Source organism: Equus przewalskii, chromosome 29 (assembly GCF_037783145.1).
Source record: "Equus przewalskii isolate Varuska chromosome 29, EquPr2, whole genome shotgun sequence".
NCBI classification, from domain to species: Eukaryota; Metazoa; Chordata; class Mammalia; order Perissodactyla; family Equidae; genus Equus; species Equus przewalskii.
Genome location: NC_091859.1, coordinates 37,375,973 through 37,388,559, shown reverse-complemented (window position 1 = coordinate 37,388,559; position 12,587 = coordinate 37,375,973). Strand labels below are relative to the sequence as shown.

Below are 12,587 nucleotides of genomic sequence, written 5' to 3'. Positions count from 1 at the left end.
AAAATAAATCTCTATTTGGTTAAAGAAAAGTTGGATTTTCCATTACCTGTAGTCGAATTCATTCCTAATTGATAAGTGTACATAGCAGTAGGAGGAAGAATTGAGGGTACTTCAATAATCCAAAGAACAAAAATTTTATCCTAATAACTGAATGAGTATACTTTTCTTCTTCTTTGTGGTAATGCAACTGTAAAGATTTCTAGAGTGCGTGATATCATTAAATGATAGCACTCTAGCTAGCAGCTCAATAATGATTTGAGATGATCTAACCAAATCAAAATGTTTGGAAAGAGTGTTGATGCTTATATGCACCAACACATATTGCAGTATCATCAGCAATAAGACCAACTAAAACAGATCAACTCCAAGATCACATGAAATTAGCAATAATCTCCTCTCAACTACATGGAAGTGGTAATTAAAACCCAAAGTGGGAGAGAAAATTGAAAGCATTTCAAAGAACACCTGCAGAAGAATGCTACGATTCTAGCAGCATATTAAACTTCTGCTTTGTCAAATATGTTCTACATTCAACATCTGGCCTTTCCACAGCTAGTGCCTACCAATCCAACGTTAAAAAAACACTGTTTGTTTAAGTAACAGCCACTGAGAAATTTTAATCCCTTTCAAGGGCAGTTCAGTTGTAGTTCGCATTCACTTCTGAAGAAAGCAAAGTAAAACAGCTATCTTAACCTTTGCTATTTTACACACAAAACTCTCCAGCCAGGGGTAACTCATATTTAATTCTTGATTTCAGAAGACTTCCATTAAGTTCCCCTTCAAACTGTTCGTTTTTAGTATTTCTCATATATTTTGTATATTTTCTCTTAGACTTAATGAGTATTTGCTATCAAAATATGGTATTTCATCAATTCTGAGATGCACAACTTTTTCTTTACATGTTAACATCTTTGGGGGCCAGCCTGGTGGCGCAGCGGTTAAGTGCGCACGTTCCGCTTTGGTGGCCCAGGGTTCACTGGTTCGGATCCCGGGTGCGGACATGGCACCACTTGTCAAGCCATGCTGTGGTAGGCATCCCACATATAAAGCAGAGGAAGATGGGCACGGATGTTAGCTCAGGGCCAGTCTTCCTCAGCAAAAAGAGGAGGATTGGCAGCAGATGTTAGCTCAGGGCTGATCTTCCTCAAAAAAAAAAAAAAATCTCTGAAATCCAGATAGGTTTTAAAATTAATGCCATCTTATATCTTACAATTAATTTGCAGCATTCTTTCTTTCTTAATGGAGCATAAAATAATGGTATGGCTTACAATTGATGGCATCTTAAGTTGAATAAAATATGATAGTAGTAACCCCTAACATTTATTGAATGCATACTATGTGCCAGTCACAATGCTTTACATGTAATAACTCATCTACTCATTAAAACAACCCATGAAGAAGGCACTACTGTAATCCCATTTCAGAGAGAAGGAAACTGAAGCCAAGAGCTTAAATAACATAGTCACTGGCAGTAGAACTCAAACTGACTCCAAAGCTTAAGCTCTTACTATCGTGTCATAACTGAAAGCTCAAAAACACGCTCCTATTTTCCTCCATTCATCATAAAAATGGTCTTTGTTTGAAAATGTTTTGATTTTGTCATCACTCTTGAAAGATGGTTTTTTCTTTTGGCACTTTGACAACAGCACTCTGTCTTGTGTCTTTCACTGCTGCTAACGAGAAGTCAGTTATCGGTCTGTGGTCTGAGAGCAGTCTGCTTTCTCTCTCTGCCCACTATTAAGACCTTATATTTGCCAATGTGTCTAGGGCATATTGTGTTTCTTCATCCTGCTTGTACTTACTAATTCAGAGGAATCAAGTCTTTCATCAATTTTGGAAAATCTCAATCATTATCTCTTCGAATACTGCCTCTCTCTCAATTTTTCTATTATCTCCTACTAGAACTCTGATGAGATGTTAGACCTTCTTAGTCTATCTTCCATGCACCTTAATCTTTCTTTTATATGTTTTCTTTGTCCTCTCTGGGTTTCAGGCAATTTCTTTAGCTCTATCTTCTAGTTCATTACTTCTCTTCATATGTATCTAATTTGCTGTTGTCAATTAACTACTAAGTTCAATAATCATGTTCCTCATTTCTGAAAAGGTTCTTTTTCAAATATACCTGGTTATTATTATTTTTTAAAACAGCTATTGAGATAGCTCTATAGCGACTCACAGCAGTTGAAAAACTCACCCTTGACATACAAGACTTTCAACCTAGCTATTTCTGATGGTCTCAATTACCTACTTACACTATTAATAATCTGCTTTCCTTTCTTTAAAGATATTAAGTATTTTTATTTTATGTTCAGTTTCCAATCATTGCAATATTGTAGTCTTTTCAAATCAGATGATTCTTGCTGCTTCTGCTCACTCACTCATTGTGGCTCGCTTCCTAAGTGTTTTGTGATTTTTCATTACAGGCTTCTGTTCTGTGGAATTTTATTTGTGGGACTTCTTTAAGTCCTAAGTAGGGTATTTTTTTCTTCTAAGAATATTTGTGTTGCTCTGGTAGGTTCCTGAAGGCACTACTAACCCAAGAACAATTTAAAGTAAATTAGCCTGAGTTTTTCGTTATACAGACAGGACAAATTCAAGTCCCACATCCATACGTGGGCCAGTTTATGGTTATGAATTTTCACGGGAGATTTAAAAAAAAATTTACTATGGAAAAATTTAAACACATAAGTAGACAGAATATATAATGAACCTTCATGTGCTCATCATCATCGTAAATGATTGTCAACTCCTGGACAACACTGTGTCATCTACATCCAACCCACATCTGTCTCCCTGCCTCTGCATTAGTTTCAAAGCAAATCCATTTCATTGAGAAATACATCAGTAATTATTTATTTTTTTAAGGTTTTTTTTTGTTTTTTGAGGAAGATTAGTCCTGAGCTAACTGCTGCCAATCCACCTCTTTTTGCTGAGGAAGACTGGCCCTGAGCTAACATCCATGCCCATCTTCCTCTACTTTATACGTGGGACACCTACAACAGCATGAATGCCAAGCAGTGCCATCTCCGCACCCGGGATCCAGACCGGCGAACCCCAGGCCGATGAAGCGGAACGTGCACACTTAACTGCTGTACCACTGGGCCCACCCAGTATTTATCTTTAATATATAAAGACTGTTAAAAACTCACAATACCACTATTACACTTAAAAATATTAATAATAATCCCAATACCAGCAAGTAACAGTGAGTATTTAAATTTCCAATTGGCTCATAAATGTATACAAGGTTTTGTTTGCTTTGATACGCTTTTTTTCCTTTGCAACTTATTTGTTGAAGAAACCAGGTGGTTTGTCCTGCAGAGTTTCCCACAGTCTGGGGTCTTCTTACTGGACCCCCATGGTGGTATTTAACATGTTGCTCTGTCTTCTGTAATTCCTATAAATTAGATCTAGAAGCCAGATCAATTTGTATAGGAAAAGGAAGATATATGCTTAATGTAGCACCTGCAAATGGTAACCAAAAAGGTTTTACTTTTTAAAGTATCATTATGAACTCATAAATTTTTCAGTCAATGTTTTTATTGGTATTCAAATAGTCTCATCACTGGCCAAAGGAAGTCTCTTCATGCGTGCTCTTGAGTCTTTTTGATGTGAGTCTTGTCATAGTCTTTGATGACTTCCTTGCTATATGGTATAACAAGAAATTCTAGGTTTATCTTGTATAATTCCTGCTGCAGGCCTAAATCAGCTATCCAAGGAATCCTGCTTCTTTTTAGTGAGAATTGCTATTTCAAGACCATAATTTGGGCACTAGGGTTACTTACGTACCGCTAACGGGCTGGTCATTGTTTCTAGGCCTTTTCACTGGAATGAGTTATCAGGTGTTTTTATTGTTTGTTTGGTTTTTTTTTTTAAAAGATTGGCACCTAAGCTAACAACTGTTGCCAATCTTCTTCTTTTTTTTTCCCCTGCTTTTTCTCCCCAAATCCCCCCAATACATAGTTGTGTATTTTAGTTGTGGGTCCTTCTACTTGTGGCATGTGGGATGCCACCTCAACATGGCCTTGTGAGCAGTGCCATGTCTGCGCCCAGGATCCGAACCCAGGAAACCCTGGGCTGTGGAAGCAGAGCACGCGAACTTAACCACTTGGCCACAGAGCCGGCCCCTGTTTGTTTTTTTTAAAGACAAAATATATCAAGAGTTTACTGAAACTTCAAATTCAAAATCAAGTTAATCAAGAGAATGAGAAGACAAGCCACAGAATAAGAGAAAATATTTGCAAAAGACATATCTGATAAAGGACTGTTATCTAAAATATACAAAGAACTCTTAAAACTCAACAGTAAGAAAATGAACCCAATTAAAAAATGGACAAAAGATGTGAACAAGACACCTCACCAAAGACAACACACAGATGGCAAATAAGCATATGAAAAGATGCTCAACGTTCTATGTCATTAGGGAATCACAAATTAAACAACAAGATACCACGACACATCTTAGAACGGCCAAAAACTAAAACACTGACAACACCAAATGCTAACAAGGATGTGGGGCAACAGGAATGCTCATTCATGGCTGGTGGGAATGCAATACAGTACAGCCACTTTGGAGGATGGTTTGGCAGTTTCTTACAAAACTAAATATAATCTGGGGCTGGCCCGGTGGCGCAGTGGTTAAGTGTGCACGTTCCGCTTCAGCGGCCAGGGGTTCGCTGGTTTGGATCCCGGGTGCGGACATGGCACTGCTTGGCACGTCATGCTGTGGCAGGCGTCCCGAATATAAAGAAGAGGAAGATGGGCATGGATGTCAGCTCAGGGCCAGTCTTCCTCAGTAAAAAGAGGAGGATTGGTAGTAGTTAGCTCAGGGCTAGTCTTCCTCAAAAAAAAACCAAAGCAACTAAATATAATCTTACAATCTAGCAATTGCACTCAAATATTTATCCAAAGGAATTTGAAATTTATATCCACACAAAAACCTACACACTGATGTTTACAGCAACTTTATTCATAATCGCCAAAACTTGGAAGCAAGTAAGATGTCCTTTAGTAAGCGAACGGATAAACTGGAACATCCAGAAAATGGAATATTATTCAGTGCTAAAAAGAAATGAGCTATCAAGTCATGAAAAAACATGGAGGAACCATCGATGCATATTACTAAGTGAAAGAAGCCAATCTGAAAAGGCCACATACTGTATGATTCCAACCATATGACATTTTGGAAAACACAAAACTATGGAGGTAGTAAAAAGATCAGAGGTTGCCAGGGACTCTTGGGGAGGTAGAAACAAATCGGGGGAGCACAGAGGATTTTTAAGGCAGTGAAACTATTCTGTACAATACCATAATGGTGGATACTTCTTATTATACATTTGTCAAAACCCACAGAATGTACAACAACCAAGAATGAACCCTAATGTAAACCCGATTTTGGGTGATAATGATGTGTCAATATAGCTTCATCAGCTGTAACAAATGTTTCACTCTGGCGCAGGATGTGGATGGTGGGGGTGGCTGGGGGATGGGGCAGGAGGTGTATAGGAACTCTGCACTTTCTGCTCAATTTTACTGTGAACCCAAAACTGCTCTAAAAAATAAAGTCTATTAAAAAAATCAGGGGCTGGGGGGCTGGCCCCGTGGCTCAGTGGTTAAGTTCGTGTGCTCCGCTGCAGGCGGCCCAGTGTTTCGTTGGTTCGAATCCTGGGCGCGGACATGGCACTGCTCGTCAAACCACACTGAGGCAGCATCCCACATGCCACAACTAGAAGGATCCACAATGAACAATATACAACTATGTACCGGGGGGTCTTTGGGGAGAAAAAAGAAAAAAATTAAAAATAAATAAAAATTAAAAAAATTTTAAAAAGCAGGTGCTGGCCCAGTGGCGTAGTGGTTAAGTTTGCACACTCCCTTCGCCAGTGGGGGTTTGCAGGTTTGGATCCCAGGTGTGGAACTACACACAGCTCATCAAGGCATGCTGTGGCAGCGTCCCACATACAAAATAGAGGAAGATTGGCACAGAGGTTAGCTCAGGGACAATCTTCCTCAAACAAAAAGAGGAAGACTGGCAACAGATGTTGGCTGAGGGCCAATCTTCCTCACCCAAAAAAGAAAAAAAAATCAGGGTTTTAATTAACCTCTTTTATTTTATATCTGTATCTCCTTTCACCCATGTTGAGAATTTGGGTCTCAACAACAGTGGAAATAATAAAATATCACATAATTACTCATTTGCTTTATCTGACAATACACACATGCCAACAATCTCAGAATAGTAATACTGACACAATCACCAATAGTATATGGGTACAGTTGAAGGGTTTTGTTGTTGTTGCTGTTCCTATTTCTTGCAGTTATTTTTTTGACCTGCTCCATTTCCGATCTGGGCCGGTTCACCCCTCCTTAGGCAACCTGGTGGTTCCCCAGTCCCGGGAGGTCACCATGTTGATGCTTAACTTCATGCAGACACCCTGTCAGCATAGCACCCAGCAGCCCAGAACCCCCAGGCTCAAGGGCTCCTCCTGCCTCAGCCTCTCAAATCAACAAATAAGCTACAGTCAGAGCAGTCTAGCTCCATTCCTGTCCTCTTGACCCTATTTCCCTTCTTTCCCCTCTCACAGTCAATCACTTTTTAAGCTTTTATGATTTATTCTTCCATTTAAAAAAATATAAACTGCAAATACTGACACCAAAGTATGCTAGAAACCCTGGCATTCACAGTGAATGGAAGAACAGAGTACAAAGACCACTGGTTTTGAGGTCAGAAGACTTAGTGTCCAGTTACTGTTTCACTACTTATTAGTTGACCTTGAGGAATAGTCTGATTTTTCAGAGCTTCAGTAGTCTTTTCTACATTATGAGGAAAGTAATAAATATCTACCTTATGTCGTCGCCGTGAGAATCAGATGAGACACAAAAAGCTTTTAAAGGTACAACTGTATATGGGTACATCCTTGGAATAAAGGTTTCTGAAGCTTAGCCCAAAATAATTCCGTTTATAATAAAAATCTATTTCACTCTTAGGTACAAAGTAAGCAGGAATAATTTTTAAATTATTCCTTTATTAAGGAAGGACCCTTAAGAAGCAGGGGGAGAAGCTCAACTCAGACGAAAAGTTCCCAGCATTCTCCCAGGAGGAGGACCAAGGGGTCCTGGGAAGTGTCACGTGGAAGCCTGGTCCTTAGAGTCTGGGTCAGCAACGGTTAAGGAGCTGAACTTGCGGATCTCTATGGGAGAGCGAGGCCCACAGTGCCCTGCAAGACCGGCCCCACCTACATCTATAGCTTTCTCCGCCCCTGCCTTCCTCTTCTGTCTCCAGCAAACCAGCCTTCCTCAGTGCCTCCAAGGCTTCAAGCTCTTTCCTCCCTCAGTACCTTCACTCCTGTTAGTCCCTTTGCCTGAAGGCTCTTGCTCCAAATGATCATCTGGCCAACGCCTACTTTTCCTTCCAATCTTGGCTTAAATGTTACTTTGTCAGAGAGGCCTTCCCTTGCCTCCCAGACTAAGTCAGATGCCCTAGTTAATCACTCTTACAGCTCCCTGTATTTTTCCTAAAAGGCGCTTCTCAGGGTTTGGTATTACATATGCAGTAACATGACTGCTTGATTGTCTTTCTCCCACTAGACAAAAAGTTCTGTGATGATCAGCATATGTTTTGCTTATTTCCTTATCCCCAGTTCCTAGGTCCATGCCTGGTGTAGAGTAGGTACTCAATAAGTATTTGTTGAATGAATCAAAGCGTCAATGAAAAGTTTAATGCATCATATATAAAACTGAACTAGATCCTGAATACTGAGAAAGGTAGAAGGATCAAGTTGTTAAATATTAGGAAAATCTACATTCTAGAGCCTTCTCATAAGGGACCAATATTCCATTCCCCTCTAACTTGATTTTTTTATTTAAATATACAATCATTCAAATTGTGTACTTCCCTCTCTCCATATAATAAAGTAAGTTTTAGGTCAAAATATCCAGAAACAAGGCTTACTTGTGCTTGTCACAAAAACTAAGATTTTTCACTAGTGATGTTGTATAAGCTGAAGGTATTGTGACAAAGCAAAAATTTTCAAAGTAAAATACTCTACCCTCCTAAAAATGCCAAAAAGAAGACGTGTCTGTGGGAGAGGAATTCACAGGGAGGGGGAATCTAAAGATACAAAGAGACTTGAGAAATATATCAACCAAATGCTATATAATGATAATCTTTAAACACTACTTGATTTTTATGTAGCCAGAAATATGAAAGAGGACTTAGCATTTCTTTTCACTGGACATCATAAACAAAGTATGGTAGACAGAATGCACAATTTAAAAAAGGAAGTTAAGATTTCATTTACTTTTTTCTATCCATAGCCTTCATTTTTTTATTTCCACGCAAACAAATGATGAGAAATACTCCACATTTCTTAGATCAAGAAGAATAGGATTTTTATTCACTTGAACTCAAAGTGAAAGACCTTTTTTGAATTCTACATAGATTCTGATCAGCATCTATTAAAAAGTCTGCTGTACACAACTAAGTACCCAAAATTTACATACAGCCTTTACCATTTAAAGGAACCAGAGCTCCTCAAAGAAATGGATGATTCAGGACTGGACAGCAAATGTACAAGATAAGCTTAGACATCTGCCATATCAAAAGGCAAGGATACTAGGGGCTGGCCCAGGGGTGTAGTGGTTAAGTTGACATGCTCTACTTCAGCAGCCTGGGGTTTGCCAGTTCGGATCCAGGCGCAGACCTATGCACGGCTCATCAAGTCATGCTGTGGCAGCGTCCCGCATGTAAAATAGAGGAAGATGGGCACAGATGTTAGCTCAGGGCCAACCTTCCTCAAGAAAAAACAAAACAAGGATATTATAAAAAGTCTTCAGAAGTCAACTTCAAGAGGTTCCTCTCACTAGTCAAGAATGAGACAACCTGAAGCATCAATAAAAATAATCATTGCAATGGGTTCACATCTATTAAATATGTTAAAAATCCATAAGTTCATAATGATATTTTAAAAAACTCATTGGTTTCCTTTGGATGATGCTAGGGAACCACCTTATTATTTTGAAAACTGGTAAGTAAAGGGAAAGAATCAAGTATTTAACTTCTTTCCTGAATGAAGTGTCCTCAGATTAACCACAGAGTTGATATGGGAAACTTTCTCTAGCTAATTAATGAAGACAAATGATAGAATTAGAACATCACCATTTTGCAACATAAGTTAACATAGCTAGGCATTGCTCTTCAATACCTGTTAACATGTACGATGAGACAACCGGTTATTAAATGCCTCCTAATGGAAGTAAACACCACCTTCTATAAAGTGTTCTTGCCAAATGAAAAGAACCTGAACTAGATCAAGCCTCTAGACATAACTGTTTACATGAAATACAAGATAGAGGAACATGTTAAACACACTGTGAGGATGCAATTAGCAAAATCCAGAAGGTGAGAAACTAAAGGACAGATGACCAAGTTTATTTTTAAGATAAATTGGGGGGAAGAAGAGAGGGGACCCTATAGATAAAAAGAGACTTAGGAAACACATTAACTACATGGTACCTTGGTCCTTGTTTGGGTCCTGATGCAAACAAATTTTACAAAGTCAGAGGAAATTTGAATACTGATTTTTCAGCGTGATATTAAGGAATTATTAATTTTTTAGATGTGATAATTGTATTATGCTTATTTTTTTAAATAAAAGCGGCCTTACCTTTTAGAGACACACACCAGAATATTTACCAGTGAAATATGTGTAAGGGGCTGCAGTCTTCTGAAGGTGTGTCTAGGGCGGGAGGATCTCCCTCTGGCTCCCTCACATAGTGGTTGTCAGCTGAAGGCCTCAGTTCCTCTCCATGTGAACCTTTCCACAGGCTACTTAAATGTCCTCACAATGTGGCAGGCTGCCTTCCCTCAGAGGGAGGGTCTAAGAGAGGAAGGCAGAAGCTGCAATGTCTTTTATGACTTAGCACCGGAAATCACACACCATCATTGCTTCAATATCCCACTCATTACACAGGTCAGCCCTACACACCGTAAGACAGGATTGCACAAAGGCATGAATACCAGGAGGTGAGGATCATCAGGCCGTCTTGGAGGCTGGCTACCACATCATGGCACTTAAGCTGCTGACTGTGACTTTCAAAACCCTTCATCATCTGGCTCCTACTGCACTCTAACCTCATTTCATTTCACCCTTTCTTGGTCCAGTAAACTCCAGTTTTACTGGCCTTTCTGAGTCTCAAAGGTGAGGAGTTTGTATCCAGTTTAGACCCTTTGTACTAGCTGTTCCCTCTGCTTGGATTATTTTCTCCACTCATCGTTTTATCATTCGGATATGACCAGAACTGTCACCTCCTCAGAGAGGCTTTTCCTGGCCACTAGAAGAAGCTGTCTATGCTCTTTCTAACCCAGAACCTAATTTTAATTCTTTGCAAAACACTTAGCATTATCTGATATTTTAGCACATCTGGCTCAGCGTTAAACTCTCCAGCACAATTAGTCATCACACTCAACATGACTTCAACATCCAAAAGGGTAACCCAGCCAAACGCCCTGGCCTCTTGGTTCTGTAAACTGCTCAGCTCCAAGGGCCTTTTATTTCACTCAGCCTCAGCCACACCCTCCCACTGTCACACCAAATTCAATCCACTGTTTGATCCTTCTAATTCACTTGCTCAGGAACCCCATGAAATCAACTTTTCAATTGTCATAAGACCTTCAATCCCTTGATTCCATCTTCCCTCTTCCGCCTTCCTTTTTCTCCTTATCAAGCTTAAATTTAATAGTTAAAAATTAGAATCACTCCCTTGCAAGAACCCTCAACTCTCTTCCAAGGTCTCTTTCTTTCAAACTCTATAATCCCAGACCTCAAGTAACTGCCTTCTCCATACCCAGACTACTAGTGAAAAAGCATTCAACTAGACAGATTATTTTCACCATAAATTCAAGGTCACTAAATGGGCACTCAATCTTAACTGGTAATCCTACTAGATTTCACTGGTAAATTGGCTTTCTAATTTTTCCCGTCTCCAAGAGGGCTCACTCTTATCCATTTTTCCTTCGTCTACATCCTCTCATCCCTTTTAGCTAATGTCTTTGATTCTTCAATGAGAACTAAGAAGCCAAAACCCAAACTAGAAATCCGTCATCTTCTCATGACCAGCTGTATAAACCTAACAGAATGTGTACCCACTTTCCCTTCTTTCCCATTTCAGCAGAAGTGACCCTCCTCCTCCTTTTGAAGAACAATCCCTTCGCTTATGCTCCTTATCCCACCCCTTCTTCCCTACTCATAAACTCCAATATTATAATTATCTCATCTTTTTCCTCCATCAACCATCACCCACTCTGTCCTGGATCATTCCCATCTGTATACATTTAAACACTAGGATGTCCCCTCTTAAGAAACAAAGATTCGAGCAGGCCGGTGGCGCAGCAGTTAAGTTCGCATGTTCCGCTTCAGTGGCCCGGGATTCACTGGTTCAGATCCCAGGTGTGGACAGGGCACCACTTGTCAAGCCATGATGTGGCAGGCGTTCCACATAGAAAGCAGAGGAAGATAGGCACTGATGTTAGCTCAGGGCCAGTCTTCCTCAGTAAAAAGAGGAGGATCGGCAGCAGATGTTAGCTCAGGGCTAATCTTCCTCAAAAACAAAAACAAAAACAAAAGAAACAAACAAAGATTCTTCTTTGACCCCCTATTCCCCTTAGGTACTACTCCATTTCATTACTCCCTTCACAGCCAAACTTTGTTAAAGTGGTAATAAAAATGCTATCTGCACTTTCTCACCTCCCATGTATGCTCTGTTCAATCCATTCCAATATGACTTCTGCCTCCATCACCAACAATATCCATCCTGCCAAAATAATGAAGTTGATGCCGTCATCTTACTGGGCCTCTCAACAACACTAAATTCTGTTAATCATTTCCTCCTTCTTGAAATAATCTCTTGATTTCATTCAACCAATATTACTGAACACTAGCCCTGGTATAACACTGTTCTAGGCACTGGCTGGGGATACAGGGCTTCTGTGGCACCTCACTCTCCTGGTTTTCCTTCTCTGTTTTTGACTCCTCTTCCTTCTCTTCTTCATCCTCCTCTGACCTGTTCTCTAAATGTTAGGTAACTCAGAAATTAATACCAAGCCCCTTTTTCTTTACTATCTCCTTAAATGACATCATCCATTCCCATGGTCTTAATATTATCCTTATAGTGCAAACTTTCAAATTCATATCTGCAGCTTGGAACTTTCCTTGGAACTCCGGTTCTCCTATATTCAATTACTTACTTGACATTTCTACTTGGATGCCTCAAAGCATCTGAAACTTAATATAACCAAAATTTAACTCTTGATAGTCCTCCCCAAACATTCTTGCTTTAGTAAATCTCAGTGAAAGACACAATATACAGCTCTCAAGCCATAAATCTTGATTCCTCTCTCTCCCTCCTATCCCATTTCTAATCAACCAGGAAGTTCCGCTGAGTCTGTCTCTAAAATATGTCTTGAACGTGTTCATTTTTCTCCATCTCTCTTCTATTATCCTCTCTTCCCTAAACTACTGCAACTGCTTCCCAACTGGCCTCTCTGCTCCCATCCTTGTCTCCCTCCAATCTTTTTGATACACACTTTA

General features: G+C 39.7%; 1 protein-coding gene across 5 annotated transcripts in view; it reads right to left on the bottom strand.

The window, feature by feature from the left end:
- The window catches only part of TNRC6B (trinucleotide repeat containing adaptor 6B), a 237,698-nt gene that overhangs the window by 194,507 nt on the left and 30,604 nt on the right, over positions 1 to 12,587 (bottom strand). For 2 of the 5 annotated variants that reach the window (XM_070600145.1, XM_070600147.1), the window contains exon 2: positions 11,745 to 11,811. The exons of the other annotated variants lie outside the window; for them this stretch is intronic. The gene's annotated coding sequence lies outside the window, so the exon portion shown is untranslated. The remainder of the gene's footprint in view (positions 1 to 11,744; positions 11,812 to 12,587) is intronic. 5 annotated transcript variants of the gene reach the window in all.